The sequence below is a fragment of the Netta rufina genome (genome assembly GCF_964035555.1).
Source record: "Netta rufina genome assembly, chromosome: 2".
Lineage (NCBI taxonomy): Eukaryota > Metazoa > Chordata > Aves > Anseriformes > Anatidae > Netta > Netta rufina.
The window spans coordinates 156,044,172-156,070,260 of record NC_140124.1 but is presented as its reverse complement, the minus strand read 5'-3'; positions in this window follow the sequence as shown (position 1 = coordinate 156,070,260).

The window sequence follows — 26,089 nt, the reverse complement described above, 5'->3', positions numbered from 1 at the left end:
TCTGAGACTACTAGCATATGTACTACACAATTTACGTGACAAAGAAGATATTCCCAAAGACTATCCTGCTAGGTCACTGAGACTAGAAAATAATAGGAAAAGCCACAGGACAGGAAGGTGAAGGTAGTATTGATAAATGTTCTTTCTTCAACAAATACGAAACATCTGCACAACATTCAGCATTCAGCTTGATTTAAAAAAAAAATTTTTTTTTTTTGAACAAGGAATGAATGTCACCATGCTTCCCTTTATACCTTCCCTGACTTCTGATCTGCCTGCTTTACATCTGGACAAGGTGCACTATATCATGGCATATTTCATCTCTTCTCTTTTCTCTCATGTGTTTTTCAAAGCTCATTAAAGCACTGTTTGACAGTTTTCTGCTTTTTCTGTGAGAAAAATCTATTTTCTCACCATAAATCCAAGCTGCACTGAGCTACACTGTGGGTTGTAGAATGTTGAATGATTTAGTGGGTGGGAGTGCATAACTTGCTTACATTACTAAATATAGACTTTAAAAATTCCTAATCCATGAAATTCTTCTCTCAGAAGTTAAATCACAATTGCATTTCTAATCAATCTTGAATTCAAAATTGAACTTTTTTTCCTAATATACTCCAAAAGGCAAAGTTTTGTTGTTGATTTTTTTTTTTTTTTAAACTCTTTTATCAGAAATAATTTCTGATTTCCCACTAACATGCAGTATTCATTTCCCTGCATTCTTTAACGTAGTGGTTGTTAATGTTAGTGTGTTAGGGCAGCTGTGTTCTTGTAATATATTTCAAATGTTTCAGGATGAGTACTGAAAAAAGTCACAAGTTAAAAGGTCCATCATAGTTTATGACTCACTCCAAAAATGTGCCTATATCAGTGTATTTTCTCAAGTAATTTCCTAACTATGATTTTGAAGGGGGTGGATAATTCTGGGAGCAAAGAAGTAGTTTAATCTTTCCATTTGCCAGAGCATGGTGAATTGTCTATTTTAATTTCAGAGTTACTTAGGTGAAGAGGCAGCTTTTCAGTATACTTTTGGCCATGCATCAGGGACTTTTATCAAACTTCTCTCCAAGGTCTCTTACACTTGACTGCTGTGAAGAAGGATTAATATTATGGAGGTGGTCACTCTGCTGGATTGACATCCTGTGACAGCACAGCTGAGGAGATATGTGTTACAAATGGCTATTGTCTCAACGTTCATTTTTCTGAGTCTGGACCTGATGCCCATGAGTTCTCATTGGGCTACATTTTCTACATACAAGTGATAGAAGATAACTACAGTGCATGAAGCAATCTCTAAGACTATGGATAGTTTGCTAGTTCTGTCCCTTTACTTTCACTTTTAAATCCTGGCAGACATGGTTCCCCACAGCCCAAACATTTAATGAGAAATAAAATCCGAATGTAATACACCTGTTTAAGTAAAAATGCTGAGATCAGCTAGTATTTGTGTAACCTAATTGAGTTGAGAGGTAGATCTGTCCTCGCTCTAGACTGCAGAGGCAATGGGGAGAAATGGACTAGGAAGTGATGCATCCCCCTAGTTTAGACACTAGTTTGGAGTCTGCAGACAGTGTCCTCCAGAAGTGCATTTCTCTCTCACATTAACTAGACAAGTAGTCAAAATAATTAATATGAAAAAAACACCTATGTTTTGTACTGTTAGAACTAGGGGAAAATCTCATACCTATTCATTCACTAAAGCCTTCAAAAATTGAACATGAAATAAATAAAGCCAAGAAGAAACTGGAAGCTTGGCTGGCATTTGACATTTTTGGCTCCACTAAGTGTTAACCTGGTAAAAATAAAATAAATAAAATAAAATAAAATAAAATAAAATAAAATAAAATAAAATAAAATAAAATAAATAATGATATATATACATCTATAAAAGCAATTTAAATTTTTAACAAGTTCAACTACATTTATATCAAAGTTTTATTTTGGTGGCTTGTTCTTTTTTATTTTTCTGTTGATAATGACAGCGCAGGGATGTATCTTTTTTTATTATTATTAATTTTATTTATTTAATTAATTAATTTTCCTGATGAGTTCTTCTGTGAGACTGTGGTTAACCTTTTCCTAACTTCACTGTGATTTTAAGTGTCTGATGTTTGGTATCCTTCCTAAGGTAAAGAATTTATCCAGTTTTTAAAAGGGAGAAATTTGAGTCTAGGCCAGCAAAACCAGATCAGAGATAATCTTTGAAAAGATCTAAGATATTACTTATTTACTGCTGTTGACATACCCCAAAAGGTACTGCCACTGTAACTTCCAAAGTTTCAGGGTCATCTTGGAGCACCTTGTTTTCTCCAACTGAAAGAACAAGCATTCATTAACTCTAGATGGCTTGGGAAGAACAACAAGACTAAAAGGAATTTTAGTTTCAGAGAGGAATCTCGAAAGTAAGACCAGTCAGGTGGTAGCAGCACAGGCAAGCACCATAGCTGAACACTGTAGCTCATAATGTTCTACATGAGTTTGCTACCACCTGTGAGCTTCAGAGAAACTCAGAGAAACAAGTATAAAAGGAGTAGAAACATCAGTAATTACTCAACAAATTAACTTACATGTAGATCCAGCTTCACTAATTCAGTTTGTGCATTTGATTTCCCTTTCCGCAAACTATGAGTGCCCTTCTGATTCTTTCACTGCACATGGTGAGATGCAGTGCTGGGAGATTTTTATCAGTTTGCCTTGCATGTTGATTCATGTAAAGCATATTCTTAACAATTACTTTGGACACTAACTGTGTTGAACTAAATAATGACTTGTTAATTCAGTTTGTTTGCTATGGCTCAAGGATTTTTTAAAGATAACCCATCTAGAGGTTAAGGTGCTGGTGCTAATTATTTTTTTGAACAATACTTTCAATCACCTTTTCCATTATGCACGTAGATTAACTGCATTGTCTTTGAAAATAATTGACACTACTTCATTCTTCTATCATCTCATAATAACATCAGTGTAAATACAACAAGAAGTAATTGAATCAGTGAAGGGGGAAATTCTGTGTGATATGCAAACTAAAACCAGAAAAATCCAGGTAGATTTAGTCAATAGCTCTATGAGCTTAATCTTATCATGAGATAAAATAATAGGGATACTATCCAGCTTTGTTTATAATTTATTTCCCAGAGTTTGCAAGTGTATGCAATGTTTACCTATAATTACAACAATTTGTTAACTGATGAACTAAGGCAGTTGCTTATACTTAAATTGTAGAGAACAGATAGGTTACCTTGACTTTTAGGACCAGCTCTCTTCAATGTTTTCATAAATGATTTGGATGAAGAACTTGTTTTTTATGGCTGGTCCTTTTGGGGACCTAGAGATTGGGCTCAATGATCCTTCTGGAATGCCTTGTGGCATTCCAACTCGGATATTCTATGATTCTATGACTTACTGTAGGTAATGGTAAAGTTAATGTAGGTAATGTCCTCATAGACAAGCTCAGGAAGTGCAGCCTAGATGAGTGGAAAATGAGGTGGATTGGCAATTGGCTGGATGACAGAGTTTAGAGAGTTGTTCTTAATGGTGCAGAATCTAGTTAGAGGCCTGTAGCTAGCGGTGTCCCCCAGGGGTCAGTACTGGGTCCAGTGTTTTTCAGTTTACTCATCAACAACCTTTATGATGGAACAGAGTACACCCTCAGCAAGTTTGCTGATGACACAAAGCTCGGAGGAGTGGCTGATAGTCTATGATAGGCTATGATAGGCTGTGAGTCTGTGATTCAAAAAGAGTTATTATTGTGACAACAGTTAACTCACTGGACCACATTACAAAATAAAGACACCAAAATATTTCTGTTCAAATCAATACCATTTCTGCATCATGACATAAAAATGTTGTCTAAAAAAATGAGAAGAAAAACGTTTCAGGATTTTCTTATTTTTGGGAGCAGTCTAAAATGTCTTTGTGGACAGTAAATAAGGCTACCATGTCTGTCATATGCTTATTATCTTGCATGGAAACCACATGGAAACACTATTTTATTTATTTATCTATTTATTTATTTATTTATCTATTTATTTATTTATTTATTTTGTCGGTCTGCCTCCTTTCTTCAGGCATAATTTCTCAGACTGAGCTACAAGAACAGGAATTTTGTGTTAATGTGTTTTGTGTAAGGTATTTGGTACAAAAGGACTGACAGTGCAAGCCAGATTCTTTGGACTGTATTATAATTCATGTAAGTGATTGATAAGAACATTGATTAAAAACAACAGCTCAAAGTACCTAGATCCCATTCAACTGACTGCAGTTATCAGTTCAAGATGGGAATATTCAAAGCTTTTACTTCCGATAATCAGTTGATGAAATGTAAAGAACTATTACCCTAATAAATTACTGAAAGTCATGCCATCTTTCTGGGGAGACAAAGGAGCTCATAACTTCTGAGGGAAACAGTGCTTCCCTCAAAAATGGTCAAAATTAAAAATCATATTCCCCAAAATATCCGCAGGTTTCACAGAATCACAGAATCACAGAATTGTCTAGGTTGGAAGAGACCTCAAGATCATTGAGTCTGACCTCTGACCAAACACTAACAAGTCCTCCACTAAACCATATCGCTAAGTTCAACACCTAAACATCTTTTTATTACTATTTTTTTCTTTGATATATTTAATCCTAAACATCTTTCCAAAAATCAGAAAACAAATCAGGAAGTCATCTAGATATGTAGGCTGGTAAATGAAGAAACACAGTTTCTAGTAAATAACACGGACTCCTGGGGGAATTAGGTCTAATGAACTTCTAAATATTATTTTCCATAATTAAAATATTAACAGTATAGTGCTGCTATACAAGTATTTTGAATTCTATGTCTCATCTATATGACAATGTAGGGTATGTTCATATCTTGCTGGTGAGGGAGTTATTGGGTTTTAATTGGTAGAAAATTAAAGTATTAAAGAATAAAAAGCTATTAGACTGTAATTACTAGAATTAAATAATTTTTTTTTTCTCATCAGCTTCCTATCTAATTTTATCTCATCTAATCTTATTGTTTCTCTTTTTGACAGCAAAGAAATTCCACAAGGATAAAAAATTTTATAAAAAGAGATGAGCATGTCCTTGCTAGATTCTCTTTTATTTACTCTGCAATCTACTCTGATTCAAGAAAATGGGACTAGTCAGAGCTACATATTGTCCTTTTTCCTCTACAGAGACAGAGAAAAGTGCCAGATCATAGAATCATGGAATCATTCGGGTTGGAAAAGACTTCTAAGGTCATCAACCTTTAACTTAGTACTAAAGTCCGTCACTAAACCATTCTACATCTCTACATTTCTTGCAGACCTCTAGGGATGGTGAATCAACCACTTTCCTAGGCAACCTACTCCAATGTCACACAACTCTTTGAATAAAGACATTTCTCCTAATGTCCAGCTTAAACTTTCTCTGACACAACTTGAGGCTATTTCCCTTCATCTTATCACTTCTTGCTTGGGAGAACAGGAGATCCTTGCTACAACATCCTTTAAAGTAATTGAGAAGTACAATAATGTCTCCCTTTAGCTTTCTTTTCTCCAAGCTAAACAACCCCAGTTCCCTCAGCTGCTCCTCATAAGACTTGCTCTAGGGTCTCATGAACTGTGCCCATCCAGTAAAATTTTGTTGTCCCAGCAAACCTAGGTTACTGCAGGAAGACATCTGTACTGCTCTTTTTTTTTTTTTTTTTTTTTTTTTCTGCAGTGATTCATTTTCTCAGCTCTGTTGCACATTACCTGAGATGGAAATTACCCTCTATAAATGCTCATTTTTTGCTCTTCTGGCTTAGATGACAAAGCAAAATTGTCATTATGGGAAAAGTAGTTTATATAACCCAAGAAAAACACAAATACCTTTATTTTTAGAATTAGAGTTACTTCAGCTTTAAACAGGAGTTTCCTCATGCTCCATTCTCATGATATGTAATTTCAAATAATGCAGAGCCTTTTATATGTGTATATATATATATGTATATATATACATCCTGTCCTTCAGGGGAAACATAGTGCCAATGTCTTTTGAATTTATCATGGCCTGAAACCATTTAAAGTAACAACTTTCATGTGCATTTCTTTGGCTGATGGTAGTTTAAGTACCTTCCCAGTCTGATTACGTGTTTCTGTATCTGCTTTATCAGTAGTTTTGCAGCCAGGTCACATACCAAGCCATAAAACCAGTCCAGAAGAAAACAAATCACTGAAATCATGCTTATTTTTCAGCTTAAATATTTCCTTAACCCAATTCACCAAATGGCTGCCCAAAGAGCCATTGCAGCTCAATGTTTGCAGTTGGAACAACCAGCTGAAAACTTGTGGGCCAGGGGAGAGGGAATGAAAGTGAATTGCTTAAGTTAGCTTTAGCAGCAGTGCCACTGAATGTGCAACCATGGAAGTAGTTTCATTTTTCTCTGAATATGAACTTCTTTATATGGAAAATATATGCAAATGGACCAGATGTACTGAGAGGGGAAAACATAGAAGCCCTGATTTAGAGAAGTACTTAAGCACACTCTTAAAGTTAATCATGTGCTTAAGTCTATTCACTGAAGCACTTGGCACATGTGTATGCTTTTGCTGAGTTAATGTAATAAAGCAGATACCATAATGATAGTCCTAGGATAAACAAGCAGCCTGAGTTCTTCAAAGGAAACTACATGTGAGCTCTTGTTTCCTATACCCTATCCAAAAATAGGTCTCTAATACAGAGATTAATCTGACACTACAGACACTTCTCTCTTTCCGTTGTACACTGAGGAAACTCAACAATTAATTTAGACTAGACAGCAAATGTTCACATGGCCCAGATTTGGTGGCATGACTTGTGCATCAGAGACTGAAAGCTGTGTTGCTTTCAAGCAGTAACCTTGAAGTTAGTGTTCTGAAAGTTTGCTGGGAGAAACATGCAAAGGGAGTGCCTCCTGTTAACAAATGATGGACCAACACTCCTAAGCAGATGCCCAGCCTTATGGAGTGTTCCTCACAGCACTGGATCTTTATCTAAAAGTAATAAGCACCTGCCTTCTGCTTACTATCAACTAACCAAAAATGCATACAACAGGTTATTTTCAGATTACAGTTATCATTCCTAAGAACACATATGCAAGGCAGCAGTTTTGATTCAGAGACACATGCATCATCAAAATTAAAATCTCTTATTGGAACACGAACCATATTTCTCATTAATGACTGTATATCTAGATTGGTTTTACGAGCACTAACGACTAATGGTAGGAGTGAAAGGTAGTTGAAGATACAAAATTTAGACCTTTGTGGGTGTCTATACGTGCATGAGATGTCAAAGTTCCTATGATACTCAGCAGGTAGCTGGTCCATGTACTGACTGAAGCCTAGAAAGAGAAACAGCTCGTTCTAAAACTGGTAGTGACTGGCTGTTCAGATAAGTTCTTTTGAGTCTTTGCTTGACGTAGAGATTTTATCCTCTCTCTATATTATGGAGACCTGGCTCACACATAAGTATTTACACTTCAACATCTACATCTTGAACTGTATTCTACCCTGTGGAATGTAAATTTCTCAGGGCACTCCTGTGAAATGGTACACAGAATGTTCATTTGGCAAAAATCTTGTTTTACCTTTTTTTTTTTTTTTTTTTTTTTTCTCTAGGAAGCTGGTACTGTTGAATACAGGACATGGAGCTGGGTGTATCCTTGGTCTGATATACTCTGACTTTTCTCACGCACTTGTGTTACATTCTTCTGATACACATACATTGTTTACTTAGTCACTGAATAATGTTGGGACTTAAAACTTTCATATTGCATGTTTTCACTGGAATTTCAATTTGTTTCCCACCTGCAGCAACTATCCACTGCAACTTACCTGGTTTTCATGGTTCTTAATAACCAAAGCTTGAAAACCCATGCAAAGACATTCATTGGGATTCTGGGCTCTGAGCCAAATACCATTTCTAGCTTAGATGCCACTGAAAGTACTTTCATTATTATCATTATTATTTTTTTTTCCTTCAATTTCAGCCCTTTTTTTTTCTGGGCCTTAATATTGCACCTGCTGTGTAATGAAGGTATTGTACTCACTAATACCTCATTGCATAATACAGCTTATATACCCATGAAATACCCACATCCAGTTTACTAGAGTGAGTAAAGTCACACACTGAAAAAAAAAAAAAAAAAGTATACATCTTTAGTTTAAAAGCAAGCCAACAAGAAGACTCAATCTATTCATCGGAAGACAACTGGATAAAAATGGGCCAAGTGAACATAAAAGCATGTTAATCTTTCCTTTCTTAAAAAAAAAAAAAAAAAAGAAAAAGAGGGGAATAAGAGGGGAAGGACAAATTTTGGAGAATGCTTCATAGACTAAAAGAGAACAAGTAGCTTTTAGTACTCCTTTGTAACACATTACATTCTTCAGAAATGTATTATAATATCGTACATACGAGCTATATGTTATTGATTGTAGACATTCAACCAACAAATTAATATCTAGGTTAACTGAAGCTGAAGGGAAAGATGACAATAATAGATTTGGTGTTTATAAATAATCCTTAAATCACCCCGGTTTAAAACAAATGGGCAAAACCTCTGTTGTAACTGGTATAAATTTGTACTGTGCAGTACATGTGTGTGAATTTGTTTTGCCTCTTGTGTTCCAGCTATTCAATACACTAGAAATACTTTATGCAATTACAATTGCATTCAGTCTTAACTGGATTTGATAAACTGCAGAAGAACATAAAGTCTGTTCCCTTTTATTCACTCTCATTGGGCTATTTATACTCCTGTTTTTGCAAGAAAAAAGAGACCTTTAACTTACCAAAGATGATTAAAAGTTTATCCTTTTTTATCCTTGCAACTTTATCCTTCTATCAATTTTACACTATTGTGACTCTATTGACCAAAGAGGAGTTAGTCCTGGTTTAAATAAATGATCAGAAATAGGTACTTTTACAAGGCAATCTTGTGGGACTGATGTCTGTACTCGCTAGGAGATGCATACGTTGAATAATAATATTGGACATTGAAATATTTTGCTTGGTGCCAGCATAACTGCATGAGACTACATTGACTTCTCTGACATACATTTTACAGACCAAACTTTACTATGTCTTCTAAAAGAAAATTACCCATTAATGTCTTGTGTATGGAGTAGCTGTGAGCTAGTATTTGAAACCTGGATAGATCTTGTAACTGCTTAGATTGGAAGAAAGAGCTTTAATGAGAAATCAGCATGAATATAAAAAATGCTAAATTAGCATTTTCAGGAGTTAGTATCTACATTGTACATGTGAGAAAATCACCCTGGGTTCCTGTCATAAGTAATAGAGAGCTCATTTATGTAGTCAATGACTTCAGGATGTGATTCGTCTCCTCAAATAGATGCCTACATTTGGTTCAATAAAAATTCTGTTGACCAGCTCTTCATTTACTATAGTAAGAGCCTGGAAAAGAAGCTTTGATGCAGACAAACCACTGTAGATATCTAGAGTTAGATGTGGTGAATTCATTTCTGTTTTAAGTCTGGTGTCAGGGTACAAACCTGACATTACTGCTGTGAACATATGTGACTCAAATTTGGAATGTGTATGTCACTACAGAGAAAAATAACTACCTTTTATTGTGGATAAAAGTGCTGTCCAACATGTGGCCTGAGATATTTCAGCTTTCGCTTCTTTTGTATTCAGCCCACCCAGGGCATGCTACCTCTGTTTGAAGACTTCTGAGCCTTTCTTCACCTCAAACTCCACTTTAGCCTATATGGAGCTGAGATAGCAAAATTTGGTTATGAGGTTACATTCAGTCGTGCTTTTGAAGTGTCTTTAGCATGATTTCTTGAGCAATGCCTCCTTTTCACAGAATCACAGAATCATCTAGGTTGGAAGAGACCTTCAAGATCACCTAGTCCACCCTCTGACCTAACACTAACAAGTCCTCCACTAAACCACTAAACTATATCGCTAAGCTCTACATCTAAACATCTTTTAAGACTCCAGCGATGGTGACTCAACTACTTCCCTGGGCAGCCCATTCCAATGCCTAACAACCCTATCAGTAAAGAAGTTCTTCCTAATATGAAACCTAAACTTCCTCTGGTGCAACTTTAGCCCATTCCTTCTTGTCCTGTGACCAGCCACATGGGATAATAGACCAACCCCCACCTCACTACAGCCTCCTTTAATGTACCTATATAGAGAGATAAGGTCACCCCTGAGCCTTCTTTTCTCCAGGCTGAACAATCCCAGCTCCCTCAGCCACCCCTGGTAAGCCTTGTCTCCAGACCCCACCTTCATTGCCCTTCTCTGGACTTGCTCAAGCACCTCAATATCCTTCTTGTAGTGATCTTTTCTTACACTTTAGATTGTATGAGAGAAACAAGGCTTCCTTTTCCCACACTTGATTAGAGTGTATGAGCTGCTTCAGTATTTGTGTGCTATACATTCAAATAACTTTATCTCTGGCCCATTGCAACAAGACTTTCAGTGCTAATGTCTTGTTGGACATGCAGCTGAGTTGAATTAAGACTTTATCACTGCTTAGCTCTTCACCATGGACTAGTATGGGAAACTGCCCCTAGTGAAAATCCATTAAGCTAATGTTCCTTTTTAAAATGTCTAAGTCTCACATTGGTAAACGGATGGAATAGAAATAACACCTATATATAACTTCAATACATTGGAGATCCATATTCATTATGTTGGAGATCTTGGATCATGCTTATCCAACCCACTTGACACAGCCGATTATACCTTTTCCAGATGAGAATCAATCTCTCTTCAACAGTGGTACTGCAGAAAAACAATCAAGGTGAGTTTATGAATGACTAAAGATCAGTATTAGTGATGTTAAAGAGAAATTCCCAACATCCCAACAGAGTCTGCTTGACATTCAACGTCAATGTTTTCTTAAAGTTATTCCAAGGATAGATACAGAAATGTGGTTTTGTTTTGATTTTGGTGTATGTTTTTTTTTGTTTGTTTGTTTGTTTTGTTTTGTTTTTGTTTGTTTGTTTGTTTGTTTTTTATGTGTGTGTTACTTTTTTGTTTGTTTGCTTGTTGTGCATGTTTGTTTTTATTCAAAAGCTGAATATTTAGTTTGGAATGGGGAGCCAATAGACTTAGAAAAATCGCTTGCTAAATTATATGGCAAAGGACTATGTTGTTGAGTGAAAGCCAATTCCTTTACTCTAGTTGCAGGTCACCCATTGTAAAATTTCTAAGATGGCACAAATAGATCAAGTCCCAAGGCACAGCTTAGTCTGACAATGACTTCACAGGAAACAGGGCATCAGGTAGGACTTAGTATTTATTCTGCTAGACATTTCAGCCTGAAAACAAGCAAAAATAGTTTAGGGTATATCTCATATGTTTTCTGTCTTGAAAATCCATACCAATTTCTCCAATTCCTATCAGTAAATAGAGATGAAATGCCAGGAAAGTTTCCTTATTTACTTCTGTGACTCCAGATAGTCATCAAATTCCTCAATGCTTCTACTATCTGTATGCAAAACATACTCTTCTTCTTCTACCCTTTTCCTTCTCTAGCTTCCTCACAGGTTATTGCAAGAAGGTTCGTATTCATTCATTCATGCAGCTCCTAGCACAGCTGAATCCTTGTTGCTGGCTGGGGACACTAAATTGTCAGTATTGCAGAAGCATGGATAACCTCAATTTACTTGAATGACTGCTGAATCAAAGCCCTAATGAAAAGGATAGTTTGCTGTAGTTGTGATTACACCTTTGTGTATATGGTTGTGCCATGAAAAAGGACTTTATTTCCTTGTAGATGAAAGGTCTCTCTCTCTGTGAAATATTATTATTACTTCAAACCTCAATACTTAATTTAGAGATCTGAAGTTTTTACAGCAACAAGGCACATTTGTCATTCACTGTGTATATTATTTTAAAAATTTATGCTATGCTGTTTTAAATATGTGTTCAACACATTAAAGGCTTTTTGTTCAAACATGAAAATTGGAGTATTACAGTGAAGTTCCTAAGTAATAATTAATTTTATGATTCCAGCAGTTAAAGTCCTTGGGCCAAATGCTGAGAAAAGCACAGGAAATGCAGAATTTGGCTTATGGTTGATTAATATTTTGTGGTTTCCTTGACTTTTTGCCAGTTCATTTGGACGCATATCAGGCTTACAGTTTTAAGGGGACTAGATCTGTCTCCAAACAATCTGGACCATCACATTAAGGTGCCAGAGGCAATTAGTACCAAATCTACTAGATTTGTGAAGGAGCAGGTTTGATCCCATCACCCACTCAGGTAAATTTTGGTCAAATTTGTATTTTATGTATACAAATATAATTAAATATTGAGTTAACTCAGAAATGGGATGAGTGTTGCTTGGGCACAAAACCACCAAAAAGATACTGATATCAAAACCTTCACTGACTTACACACATCTTCTTGAGAATAGCCCTGGTATTTTCAGATGGACCTGCAGAGCTCAGTGGTCATATCAGAAGGAATTTTAACATATGGGCAAACATTCAGGACATTCACTGAAGATACTTGCATCTGAGACTGATCATGAAGGAGCCTGTTGCATCTCTCAGGAAAGATCTAATATATTAACCTATGTCCACTTCTGCTTCTACAGTTGTATTATGCATCTTCCCCTTTCATTTTATTGCTGAATAAATTTTTGAATAATTGCTAAGTCCAGCTGCTTATGTCCAGGAGTACAACATTAGGAAGAAAGACAGTAAAAATGACTACTGGACAAGCAGATATCAAGCAACTTTAATTCCTGTATGGCTGGTGCAAATTAGCACCAACGCTGTGTCACTGAACTGAAGATGGACTTAAGCAATGGTGGATCTAGTGCCCAGATGTCACATTACTGTAGTGAGATGACAATAAAATAAAATGGATATCACCACTTCAAATACTCAAGGAAAAAAAAAAAAAAAAAGATAAAAATTCATGTAGGAGAAAAATAATAGTGAACACAGTGGCTTTAAAGGCAGCATTAGGAGTGATTATTTTATTATTATTGTTATTATTATTGCTCCATGGTGTATATTGAACTGCATGACAAAACAATATTATCCATGAACACAGGTTGTGATATTCATTATTATTGATAAAAGGTCTTAATAAAGAAAGATTATGGTTTTAGTTCTTCAGTACTAAATGGTATGAAAAAAATATTTCATAGGTATGAAAAAAAATGAGAAATTATTGTGATCACAAGAAATATTAAAGGGTAAAGTCATGCTTTGCTTTGTTCTTTCAGCAAAAACAGATTTTATATCTGTATTTGGTTTCTACATGCAGTGGTTATGAGACAATTACTGCCACACAATTTTTAACTGTATATAACAGTTTTAGTTTTGTTTTGATTTTCTAATAAATTTCAAAATTAGAAGGTGAACAATTTCTAGTTTGAAATTAACTTTTTAGAAAATGTCAGTGAATAAAAAGTATGGATTTCTTTGCTCTGGTATATGAAAAAGCTTTTTCCAACTAAGCCACTTCACTCTGATACAAGGTTTGATTCAGAAAATTAATTACTTCACATTTTTCAGCATTTTTCAAATTTTATTTAAAAAAGAAATGGCAGAAACTCCATGTATTTTTAAAATGTTTCAGGGCTACCAAATCTATATAAAAATGAAATAAAATAATGTGAAATGAAATGATATGAAATAATAAAATGAAATAGAATAAAATAGAATAAAATAAAATAAAATAAAATAAAATAAAATAAAATAAAATAAAATAAAATAAAATAAAATAAAATAAAATAAAATAAAAGCTTCCTAATATGTACATATATTTCTCTGATATAGTTGTCAGAAAAAGGTTTGATGGCTCAATAGACATTTCACTGATCTAAGAGAAGCACTATTACATTTTCTGCAGAGTGATTATCTCATATTTTTAGTTTGGTTGGATTTTTTTATTTTTTATTTTTTTAAATACAGCATCAGTGTCTTAGAAATGTCAGATAAGAATTTAAATGAGAAAGGGAGTTTTAAAAGATTGTATTTCTGGCATGTGTTCAACCTGCTTTATAATTAGAGCTGTAGCAAAAAGTTGTTATAACATTTCTTTGAACCCAGAAATCTCCAGAACTCTTCAATCACAACAAAGAACCTGCCTCATTAGGCATCTGTGAGTTGCAACTATTGTACAAACCACAGATTTCTCCTCGTTTGTAGGAGTAACTGTCATGTCTCCGTGTGACTGGAGTCAATTATAGATCATGTCAGGCATTGTGAAAGATGAAACTATAAACAAATATAGAAGGCAGTTTGGGTTGTCATAGCATCTCTCCTATTTAAGTATGTCAAAGTAGTATATAAAGTAGCAGAGGGTTGGTAAGGGTATCCATAACAAGGAAATGGAGCAGGTATGTGCATATTAGCCTTGAGCATGGAGATTTTATTTTTAATGAACAGTGGGGATGTGACAATGGTGGAGATCTTGTAAACAAATTGGATAGACAGGAAGAACAAGGGATGATTGCTGTAGGAAACGATAAAGAGTTTAAGTTAGGTGGACTCAGAGGATGAGAGAGCTATATACAGACATGTAGACAGACAAAATAGGAGACAGAGCTGGCATGTAATAGACAGATATGTAAGGAAGCATGCAGATGACAGACAAAGCGTAGTTACTTTCTCTTAACAATTCAGTGCCTTACTTTAAAAAGAGTTCACACATACTCAGACAACCCAAATAGAGACTAGCACAATGAGACTGAAGAGAAAATAAAAAGAACATGTACGAATGACAGTGCACAGATTTCGCAGTCAGTCAGCTTACACTATATTTGAGCTAGTAAGTGAGCAATCAGATGTTCTGTAGGCTATTTCCAAAACAACAGAGGAAGCAACATACACCTTCAGTACTACACACAACAGCACAGAGAGCAAGGCTGGAAGAAACTGTAACTGTCTATTAGCCTTTCCTTCCACAAACTCTGATGAGTCATTTTATGACCAAATCCCTGTCCAATCACTTCCAGTCATAAAATCATCTCTGTGCAATCATTTTCCATGCACCTTCACCCTCCTCATGAGATTTTATTCTGTAGGGATTGCTAAAACTTAGCTGCCATAGGATGTCAATTCAGTCACCAAAGTACAGGCATTTAACACCCTTTCAGATGTCCTGAGGTGTCCAAGATATCCACATGGGCTGATGGATATGACACAGAAGCCAATGGAGACTCACATCTTTCTGTAAAGGTGTCTGGAGGCCAGGAAAAAGGCCCCAGGAAATCTGAAGTGGCATGAAAGGTTCCAAATGTCTTACAAATTATGCTGAACTGTAACTCTAATATCTAATGTAAATCTCCCTTGTGTTGGTTGTTCTGTTCACAGCTGACATGGATGCAAGCCTTTGCCTTTCTAAAGACTGGAGTAACTACTCCAGATGAGCAACACCAATGGCTTTAGTAGTCTTTTTTATTTTTTTATCTTTTTTTTTTTTTTTTTAATTATCCAAGTTATTTCACTCTTTTTTTTTTTTTTTTTTTTTTTTTTTTTAAGACCTTTTCCCACTTTGAGATTCAGTTTGAGATGATTTGAGGCCCCAAACTGCAGAGTCTAGATACAACTTTTCGTTTAGAGGCATTGGACATCTTGCCCAGATGGTAAAGGAAATCCAGACAGTCCTTAAAGTGATCAGAGAGTAAAAGCCTACTTCAGGTTGAGATGACATGCTTTCCATGCTCCTTCAACTCTATGATCTAGTTCACATTTGGATAGCATAGAAACAGACACCAAGTGCACAAAAAGACATCTACACAAAGAAGCTTGGGTCAAACAACTTAAGTTTGAACCAAGTAAGAAAACCTACTTATTTCTGTCAGTGGTGGCCAAAAACAAAGGATCATTTCATAAACTGAACAAAGTGTATTTTCTTCATAAAATATTTCCAGATAGTGGTGGGTTTTGTTGGTTTGTTGGTTTGTTTGTTAGTTTTTATTTTTTAAAGAGTGTCATACTGTAAACAAATTCAGCTTGTGAAGCAACAATAGACTAGGTCATCTGCTACAGAAGGACTGTCTAGTCTGCCATTTCTCATCTGTACCTAAAGTATATAAATGTATATATATATATAGTTATTCTTACTTGTGGACAAATATTTACATTTGTTCTTACTGAATTGCAATGTAATTTATTGAGACATTTTCTCCAATTTGTCAAGATCATTTTGTCGGGTTCATACTAAAATCATGTCTTTCACAATGTCCTGTTAGTAGCCCTGCCCAATATAGTGTCATCTGCAAATCAGGCAAGCATATCTTCTATTCTATATTCTAGCTGATTTTATATATATATATATATGTATATATATATATATATAGATACTTATTTTTTTTCCTACTGAAAAATGTTAAGCCCCTGACAGTTCAGTGGGGGATTCCTTTGCCAGTAGTCTACTGATAATTATATTATGAACATAGTATATAAATCAGCTATGTGTTTACATCATACTAGTTCTGTTTACATCTTTTTCTACCCAAAAAAAGATACCATGTGAAGCAGTGTCAAATGCCCACCTAAATCCAATATAGATGTCATCTATTGCTTTTCCGTATCTGCAAGGCTTTTACACTGTCACAGTAAGTTTTTAGATCTGCTTGGCATGATTTTATCTTGACAAATCTATTTCAGCTGCAATTCATCCTTTTGTTACTTTCTAAGCACTTGCAGATAGTTTGATTATTTGTTCCTGCATTTTTTCCAGGAACTTAAGTTTAGCTGACTAGTCTGCAGTTTCTTGGAAGTTCTTTTCTCACTCATTTTTAAAGACAAATATTCAGATTTTCTACTACCAGTTATCTAGAAATTCATCTGCATTTCATAAGTTCTCAAAAATAGCCACTAAGAAACCTGCAGTTCCTTCATCTCACTGCCTAAGTACTCAGTCACGAATTTCATGAAGTTCAACAGATTTGAAAAATTTTGTTTTCTAGCTACTATAATTTCTTTTTCCATTGCTTGCTTTCAAATGTAATTTGCAAAGATATATATGCATATTTTTTCTTTCTTTAAACAAAAGGCATGGTGGAATTTCTTTTCAGCTCTGTTTACATTCAGAATTAAAATGATGCCCTTCTCCAAACTTGACCTGACCTTGTATTTTCACAACCACAAGATACAACCTGTTCATGAATTTCAGAATTGTGTGCTTATTTCTTTGCTGATGTTTCTGTTCTTACCAGGAACTCAAAAAAAAAGTTTTTTTCTTGAGTTACTTTAGAAAAGGTTGCTGTTCAAGGCAAGGTTCAAAAGACAAACTGTTCACAAAAGTCTTCAGTATTACTTTATAATTTTCCCCTTCTCTGGAAATTGCATTCAAAACAATTCTCTTTTTTTTTTGGACTGTCTAATCCCTCATGTAATAGGTGTTTTGTTTTGTTTTGTTTGTTTGTTTGTTTTTAATCTGGGGAAATTATCAAAAATATCGCAAGTATTTCAATGTCTGTAGGCCTATTATTTATCCTTTCTTTTTAAATTTTATTTATTTATTTTATAAACAAATAGAGAGGGATTCCTTCATGCCCACTGAGCTCAGTTTGGATTGTACCCACATTCTAGTTGTTAACATTAAATGGTCTTTAAAATGCTACTTTTTCTCTCACTTTAGATCAAAGGAACACTTAACGGGTAATTTTTGTGGGGTTGTGCAAATCTCATGTATGTAGTGCTTTGGTTCTTCCAAGATAAACTTATATAACTCTCTCCACCATGGGTGTGGTCTGCAGATACTTGCAAACCATTCTTAACTGCAACCCTGGAAAGCTAGGCTTATTCTAGTGGTATTCTCTACTGGAGAATGGAAAGGCAATATGATTCCCAATCCCATCTTTTCAAGTATAAGCTCCGTTTAACCCTGACAACATACCTACAGATCAACATGCACAGATCTGCAACATAAAAATAAAACCTGAAGTACCAAAACATGCTTCCACTTGCGTGTTAAGATGCAATTTCACTGGCAAATATTTCATGCTCATGGCTGTAGTATTTGAGTTCTTATTCATGTTAAGAAAATCTAATACCCTAATAATCCTCTACACCAGGGAAATGTGATGTCCTTATCTATAAAACAGAGGCAAAGCAAAAAATAGACGAAATCACACAGAAAGCATGTGACCAGAGATGAACATGATTTCAAATTTTCCTGAGAACACCTCTGCTATGCCATTTCCACAACTACTACTTCTACTGTTTCTACAGGTTCACATCTCTGTTGTTAGGATACAAGAGAAGAGATGATACAGTTTGTGGTGCTCATCATACTTTCATCTTTCCACCTGAATTTGAGGTGGAAGAACTTTTCCATGCAAACCACAGCCCACAGACTTACTCAGAAGTATGCCAATGACCAGGCTAAAATTTGCTTACAAAAGATTCAGTGATATTGTGGACATTACAGCTGTAATCTTCCACCACCATGGGTACAGAGTATGTAATTAGTTGCTAAAAATAATTGTAACCTTGCAAATGGAAGCTAGGCATGTAAAATGTGCAAGTATCTGGCCTTGTCTGACACAGCATCATTAATAAGATGCACAATCCCTTCCTCAGGAATGTACGCAGAGCACATGTGAGTTGTAGTGTGAACAGAAGGTTATTAAATCAAGAGGGTTTGGCAGTGAAGATAAGTATAGGAATATAGATTTGCTCACATAGAGATATTGCTATGTTAATAAAACTAATTTTTAATTGAATTCTCCCTGCCAATTCAATTTCCTTTTTCCCTTCCCCTCACTTGATTCCCGCCTTTTCAAAAATATTCCATTTTATTTCAAAGCATCAAAAATAATGATGGCCAATCAAGAAATTATTTTAACCTTCTAGATTTATGAATTTTGGAGGAAAGCAAATAATGGTATCTGGCAAAACAGAGCACAAGTTAGAAGCTGTGTGCATTTGCTAGTAACATGCACAGACATTGTCTAGAGTGGGCTCCAGGAAGAACATAAAAGAACAGAGGAGGGAGAATGAACAATAGAAGTCAATTATAATGGCAAAGGATAAATTTTCAAATATCATTCTGGGAATTTGTTGCCAAGTTTGCATTAAAATTAAATATTGTACTGCTGTGAACCCTGTCTGAGGATCACTTAGTTTAAGGAGAAAGAATCAGCAGGCTATACGGACAGCCAGAGAAGGGCAATATTTTCATATAAAACACAGGAAGAGAAGACATCTGAAGAAATAAGTATTTATGAAACACAGAAATGAAAGGAAATAGTATCTTAGATGATAAGAATTGTGGGTTACACCCATGGAAGTTATATACTCAAAGTGAAACAGTAAAGCAAGCAAGACAGCTAGTATAAATCAGCATATACCCACTAAATTTAAGCTAATAACTGTTACCTGGAATACCTGACAAAATAAGCAGTTTTCTTGTTTGATCATCATTTTCAGGAGGCAATGATACTGTCCTGCCATGGAGAACACTCTTTCAAGAAATCCACAATACTTAGAAATTTTGTGAGTGATGCCATGGGATGAAGAAAAATCTCATTTGGTTTTATAAATTTACAGCTTAGTAAGACAACAGAAAAACTCTGAGTGTACACAGAAAACAATGGAAGGATAAAAAGATAAGGACATATGCAAATATACATTCCCCTAACAATCCTGCTACTACTGGGAAATAAATGACACTGTTGTGGCATTTTCCCCAATTTCAAGACCTAGTGACTTCCCAGTCCTCTTGGAGCATTGAATGAAATATCAAAGGCTCTTTCCATCTTTGTGCAGCTATTGTAAGCCCACCAAAATGGATCAGTGCTTGGGATGAAGCCTTGACCCCAGTGAAATCAATGGGAAAATTTCCATTGACTTCAATAGGGTCAAGATTTCATCTTCAGCATCCTCCTTTCCTTGCCTTAGAGGAAAGCTATTTTTAATGCCTCCCTGCCAAGCTTCGTACTTATTTATAAAGCAGAAATGTCAAAGTGTACTGCTTCATTCCCTTCAGACATACAGCCATTGGGTTATTTTGCCTAGCAAAGGTCTTCTCAGTTGGGACACTCGAGGCAGTGGTTTCATTAGCAAGGGTGAACCAGCAATCAAGAGGTCAGCACCCAGTAGGTTTTGAAAACCCTCAATCCTCCAAAGCAGAACATATCTCAGTAGGATAGGAGGGAGTACTGCCTTCAACTCCCTTGTATATTTTATAGCTCTTTTGTCCAGAATGACTTTATTTTAAGAGGTTGGAGGATGAGAGTGGATATCAGTAGGTCTCCAGCTGTTTTATCCAAGGTCTCAGGCCCATTCTGATGATCACTTGTTATAAAAGAGGATGTTGGTGGGCATCATTAGAATGGCCCCCCACATATCAATAGCCAATTAGGAAACATAACTCAGTTTGATCCACTGCATACAGGGAAAGAGTAAATGGCTTTATATGAAGAAATCAGTTAAAGAGAATTATTTCTCCCTCTTAAGAAATTATAAATGGTTCTATCAAGTACCATTATCTGTTGTAGCGGAAATAAAATCTGACATTTGTCTCTAGAGCCTTTTACATTACAGAATGATTTTTACAATTACATTCTCCAAACATTTAGTTCACTAATGGCAGAACAGGAGGCGTTAAGGGCAGCAGTCAGCAAAAAATGAGACTCATTTTCATGCAAGCAAAAATTAAAGGGATACGGGAAAAATCAGAAAGTAAGAAAAATTGTACCCTAATCTTCAAGACTCTGGATGTAGACATTTTTAACATAAATGATCACTTTCCTGTAGTTAATTCCTGTAAGGAATTTCCTGTAAGACTAGCTGGCTACACTTATAAGAAAAGAAGTAAACTTCTGGAAATTATTGAATTTACATGTCACAGGAACTTTAAAATGTTTTAGTGTAGGTATGGCATCATACTTTGGCAAAATTTAGGGTTTTGTTTTGTTTTGTTTTTCACACCTTCATTTGGACTATGGGAAACTGGCCATGGTTCAACTGTGGATTTCTGCTGTATTTGATGCATAGTCTGTGTAGCACTGGTTGGGCTCTCCTGGTAAGGAAATAGAGAAAGAGCAGTCAGGGACTCCTGAGACTGGAGACCCAGTGTAAGACAGCTGCTGGTTTCCATAACCTTAGACATTACTATCAGCTTCTCTGACCACAGAGATTGTTCAAGAAGGGTTCATCTGAATATGTTCAAAAAATCTGCCCGCCTCCTGGTTCATGAATACACTATTAAAACATATTAAAATCTTTTCCATGTCTTTAGACCTTTGTTTCTCTCCTCAGGTTTTTCTATAAATACTTTTTTTTTTCTATATATTTTTTTTCTCTATATTTTTTTCTATAAATACTTTTTTTTTTTCTCTATATTTTCCTACAATACAGACAATACAATTTCAGTATATTTTTTCTATACTAGAGCTAAACACTTGTAGACACTCCCATTGGATCTACAAGCTTCTGCAAGTGTCATCTTTATAATTACTTGGGACAAACCTAAAGCTTCCATACCTTAACTGATTTTGCAGATACTGGGGGTTTTGCTAGTGCACCTCCAGGAATAAGCACAAGAGGTCAGCAGACCTTGTAATGAATGCTCATCATTGGATAACACTTCATTTTCCCTTCTCTCTAATTAACACTAAAATAGTACTCAGAACAGATCAGTTTTACATAAAAAAGAATTCCTGATAGAGATTGGCATTTATAATTAATAGCTAGCTAGCTGAAGTGCTAACTCTTTACTTTTAAGTGCTCCATTATTAGAAGTTCTCCTGAAATTCATTGTAATAACACAATCACAAAGAGACCATTCATCTTTGATTTAAAGAGATGTTGTCAGTGATGGCAAGGCAAAGATCTGACCTACATAAGAACATAAGGACAAGGCCATGTTTTAGCACATGGACGTATAGTTACAGGAGTTGCTCATTGTGTTGACAGCACTGAGATAAATGACTGAGACTGTTGATGCTCAAACTTCCCCTCCAAAAGAAGCCTCTTCTGACTTACTGGTGTTCTGTTGGAGCCATCTCAAGATGTGGTTGTATACATCTAGGTACAAACTAGATGCAGTTTGTACCTAAATATTTTATTTTAAAGAAACACTGCAGCATTTTGTATGAGGAGAATTCACAGAGTTTGTCTTTGATCTCCAAATTGTTTGACAGCGATGGAGGGATTAGCTGGTCCACCAACATGCTAATGACCATCCACCCAAATCTGCACATTGCTTACAGTTGCTGTGAGAGTTGATTTTCGTATCCTCAGACTGTGAGATGGTACATTTAGACTATCCATTTTTACTAATTTCTTTGTCACTATGACCACACATATTCAGGCAGCTGACAGAGGAGTCAGCAATTGCCTCTGAAGTGTATGATCAGTCCTTCAAGACAGTTAGATGTGACAACTTTCAGCACTGAAAGGTGAGTCTCCACTGTATCTTGCAACCCAAACAGGCTTGCTCTGCCCGCTCTCAACACTGATAAATGTAAACAATCTCTCTCTCTATGTCACCATTTACAGGATAGTGAGATAGAGCTGATAAACCTGTCTAGGAGGAAGTGTTGCTGGTATCTGCAACAGCAGAAGATGTTTAGGCTTATATCTTACACCTATGATTCACTAGAATTAGGAAAAAATAACATGTAAAATGTATAAGTTATGGAACGTACAAAGCAGTCAAACATTGGTTAAGACACTTTTTTGTTCTATATTCTTTGATTAGGTACTATGGACAATAATGTTAAAGGTTAACTAAGGAGCATTTTTAAATAACATTACCTGTTTAAAAATCCTCTCATTAAGAAAATCATCTAGTAATGGTTCCTGGATGGAGATGAAAGCAGATTTCTGGGCTAATTTCAAACTACAAGCTAAGGGAAATATCAGATCTCATGAGTGGTGAAAGGTTTCAAATAATAACTTCTCCCAAGGTGAAGAGCATTTTCAAGCTCTTTTTAGTACTGATACTGGCTTCTTCTACCAAGCCAAAACCAACCTAGTAAAAACAATGCCTGGTAAAATCAATTTACTTAGATGTCCTTAGGGAATTCTCTCAGTCCTTCACTATATATGCAAGTTATAGGATCCTCTGTCACTCCAATATGTGTGGATTGGCAATTAGGGTAAACTGAGGGGTGAAATGTCCTCAGACTTTTTAAAAGCTCCCATTCAAAATAAAAACAAGTGGAAAATAGAAGCAAAATTTTGGTCTGGAGTAAGTTTTGTGCTTCTGGTTTCCTTAGAGCTCAAGAGAAAAGATTAACTCAAGCAATATACCTTATCCATATAATCAGCTTGCAAACCAATACATGGACTTTTATATGCTCTGTTAGACTTTTTCACCACAAATAATTGTCATTTTGTTCCTAGTAAAAATGGACTGAATCTTGTCATATGATACACATGATCCTAAAATGTTTCCAAATTCCCTTGACTTAGAAATAATTTACAGTCCTTAGTACAAACTGTATTTTGCATTTCTGTAGCAACTTCCACCTGGAGATCTCAAAGTATATTCCTAAATAAGATTCAAAATTCATGTGTATGAACAGCTCACCTTTATTTCCACAAGGGCAAACAGACAAATTGAGTAATTTATTTAGTTGACATTGTAAGGGCATTGGCTTACCTGAAAATAGAATCCAGATCTCCTGATTCGTAGTCCTGTGCTGGAGAGACCATACTGCTATTTGTAAGCAACCTCCCAAGAAGCCCATAAAATTCATAAGTGGCAGCTCTGTATATAATGCTGATCCAACATTTGCCATGGGTAAGGTTTTACAGTATATCTGTTGCAAATCATTTATTTTAAAGCATTTTTCTGTCTGTACCTAATGATTTATTCAGTCTTTGTTGCCTGGTGTGAATCTTCTCCCAAAAAAAAACAGTATGCAAATCTATAAAAGTGCAACTTCAGGGTTTTCTCTTCCTCTTTTTATTATTTATTTATTTGTTTATTTATTTTAATTTAAAACTTAAATCTTTACATTGATGGAATGAACAGTATGAAAACTAAAGAAACACTTCCTGTGCTAAAGTATTTTTCCCTACAAATTCTGATTTTTTTCTCCTCCAGATTTTTCCATGTCCCTGGAAATGGCAAAAGGAAAAGATGCCAAGAATGTTTTTAAAGCAATGCCTGGAAATGAGAGCTGGGAGAGGAAGATGTTTTCCATCTGGTTACAGTGTTTGGAGTGCATTTACTGATCTCTGGAGGTCAATACACCTGCCTAATATCCATTGTATGACACAGGATTTCCAAGGCGAACCACACTGACATCATCAAGATATTTTTAAATGGATTAAAAATATATATATCAACATTGCTTCGGACATCTTAGGAGCTAAATAGACAAGGCAAAATACTTTAAAGAATATGGCCTGAAGGAGTAAACAGGTTTATTGGGAAATGCTATAGTATGTGAACTAGAGTATGTGATGGCTAGAACCAAACTCTGGCCCAATTATATCTGTAATGTACTGAATTAGTCAGTGTTAGTCATCTGAAAATTAAGATTATGAAACTAAAAACCATAGCCTACACATCAAATGGGAAAGGGTGATTCATTGATTGTAAAGCTGATGTCCAAGAGAAGTAGTATGGTGCAGATGTTTATATCTTTTCATTACACAGCATGTAATCTAGACAATGCCTTTTCCTGGAGCACATTTCTATCTTCAGAAGAGCTAATCTTCATGTGAATGATCAGGAGGTAGCAATTGGATTTACTCTGTGAAAGTTCATACATATCAATGCATATCAATCGAGCTTCCTGAGACTCCTCATTATCCTTTGCCTACAGGCTTGGCCTTCAGTTAATCATCATGAAATAGACAATTTTCTCAAGTCATCATTGGGTTTGACCTAAAGATTGACCAGAGGTAGTGGAGAGACAATAGTTTCATCATAAAACAGATATTTTGAAGTGGACCACACCTAAGCATTTGCTAATATTTTGCTTAATTACAGTGTAATTATAGTCAGCTGTTGTTCTATAAACCTTTTCTTCACATCCCTGCTGCTATTTCTAAGTTATGACGGGAATGACACTTCCTACCTTTAATGCCTGACTTGAAACCAGGCTATCTGTACTTTTTCTCTATGCTGTCTTTGGCACTTGGAAGGATTCAATAGACAAAATCATAGCTCACTCTTCCCTTCCAAAATTACCACGCATACTCATTTGCCATGATCTTAGGGAAAAAAAAAAAAAAAGTCTAAATAAGAGTTAGGCATTTGATGGCTAAACCCATCACTGTCATACACAGCACTGTTTCTACTCTGATTTTTTTCTATCAATTCCACTGAATTTTAACAACCATCCAGAGGTGAACTTTTCTGAAGAGACTTGAATAAAAGAGCTGCAAAAGGACATGTTATCTTAGCACATCTAATGGAGTTCTGCATCTGTTTTCTCATCTTCCTTTTTCTTGCAGTCCAGATTCTGAATACATCCTGTGTTACATGCCCATGCCTTGCATATTGCCTCATTTTGAATATGGGATGCCTCTGGGGACAAACACATTTTCTGTTGTTTGTAACTTGTGTTAACCTTGTCCATCACTAAAAGCATCTAAGTGTTATACTTAGGTAAACAAACCGTAATTGCATATAACTGTGAATCATTGTCTTTATCTGTATCCAGAAAAGACAGATAGTTGCTCAAGCACATATTTTTCCTCAGTATCAGCAGTTTTCACCAGCTTAGGATACATACTTTACGCATTGCGGTAGTGGAGGTGATGTAATTCGCTGGGTTAGAAACTGGCTGGATAGCCGGGCCCAAAGAGTCGTGGTGAATGGAGCCAAGTCCAGTTGGAGGCCAGTCACTAGTGGCGTCCCCCAGGGCTCGGTGCTGGGGCCAGTCCTCTTTAATATCTTCATTGATGATCTGGACGAGGGCATCGAGTGCACCCTCAGTAAGTTCGCAGATGACACCAAGTTAGGTGCGTGTGTCGATCTGCTCGAGGGTAGGAAAGCTCTGCAGGAGGATCTGGATAGGCTGCACCGATGGGCTGAGGTCAACTGCATGAAGTTCAACAAGGCCAAGTGCCGGGTCCTGCACCTGGGGCGCAATAACCCCAAGCAGAGCTACAGACTGGGAGAGGAATGGTTGGAGAGCTGCCAGGCAGAGAAGGACCTGGGAGTGATG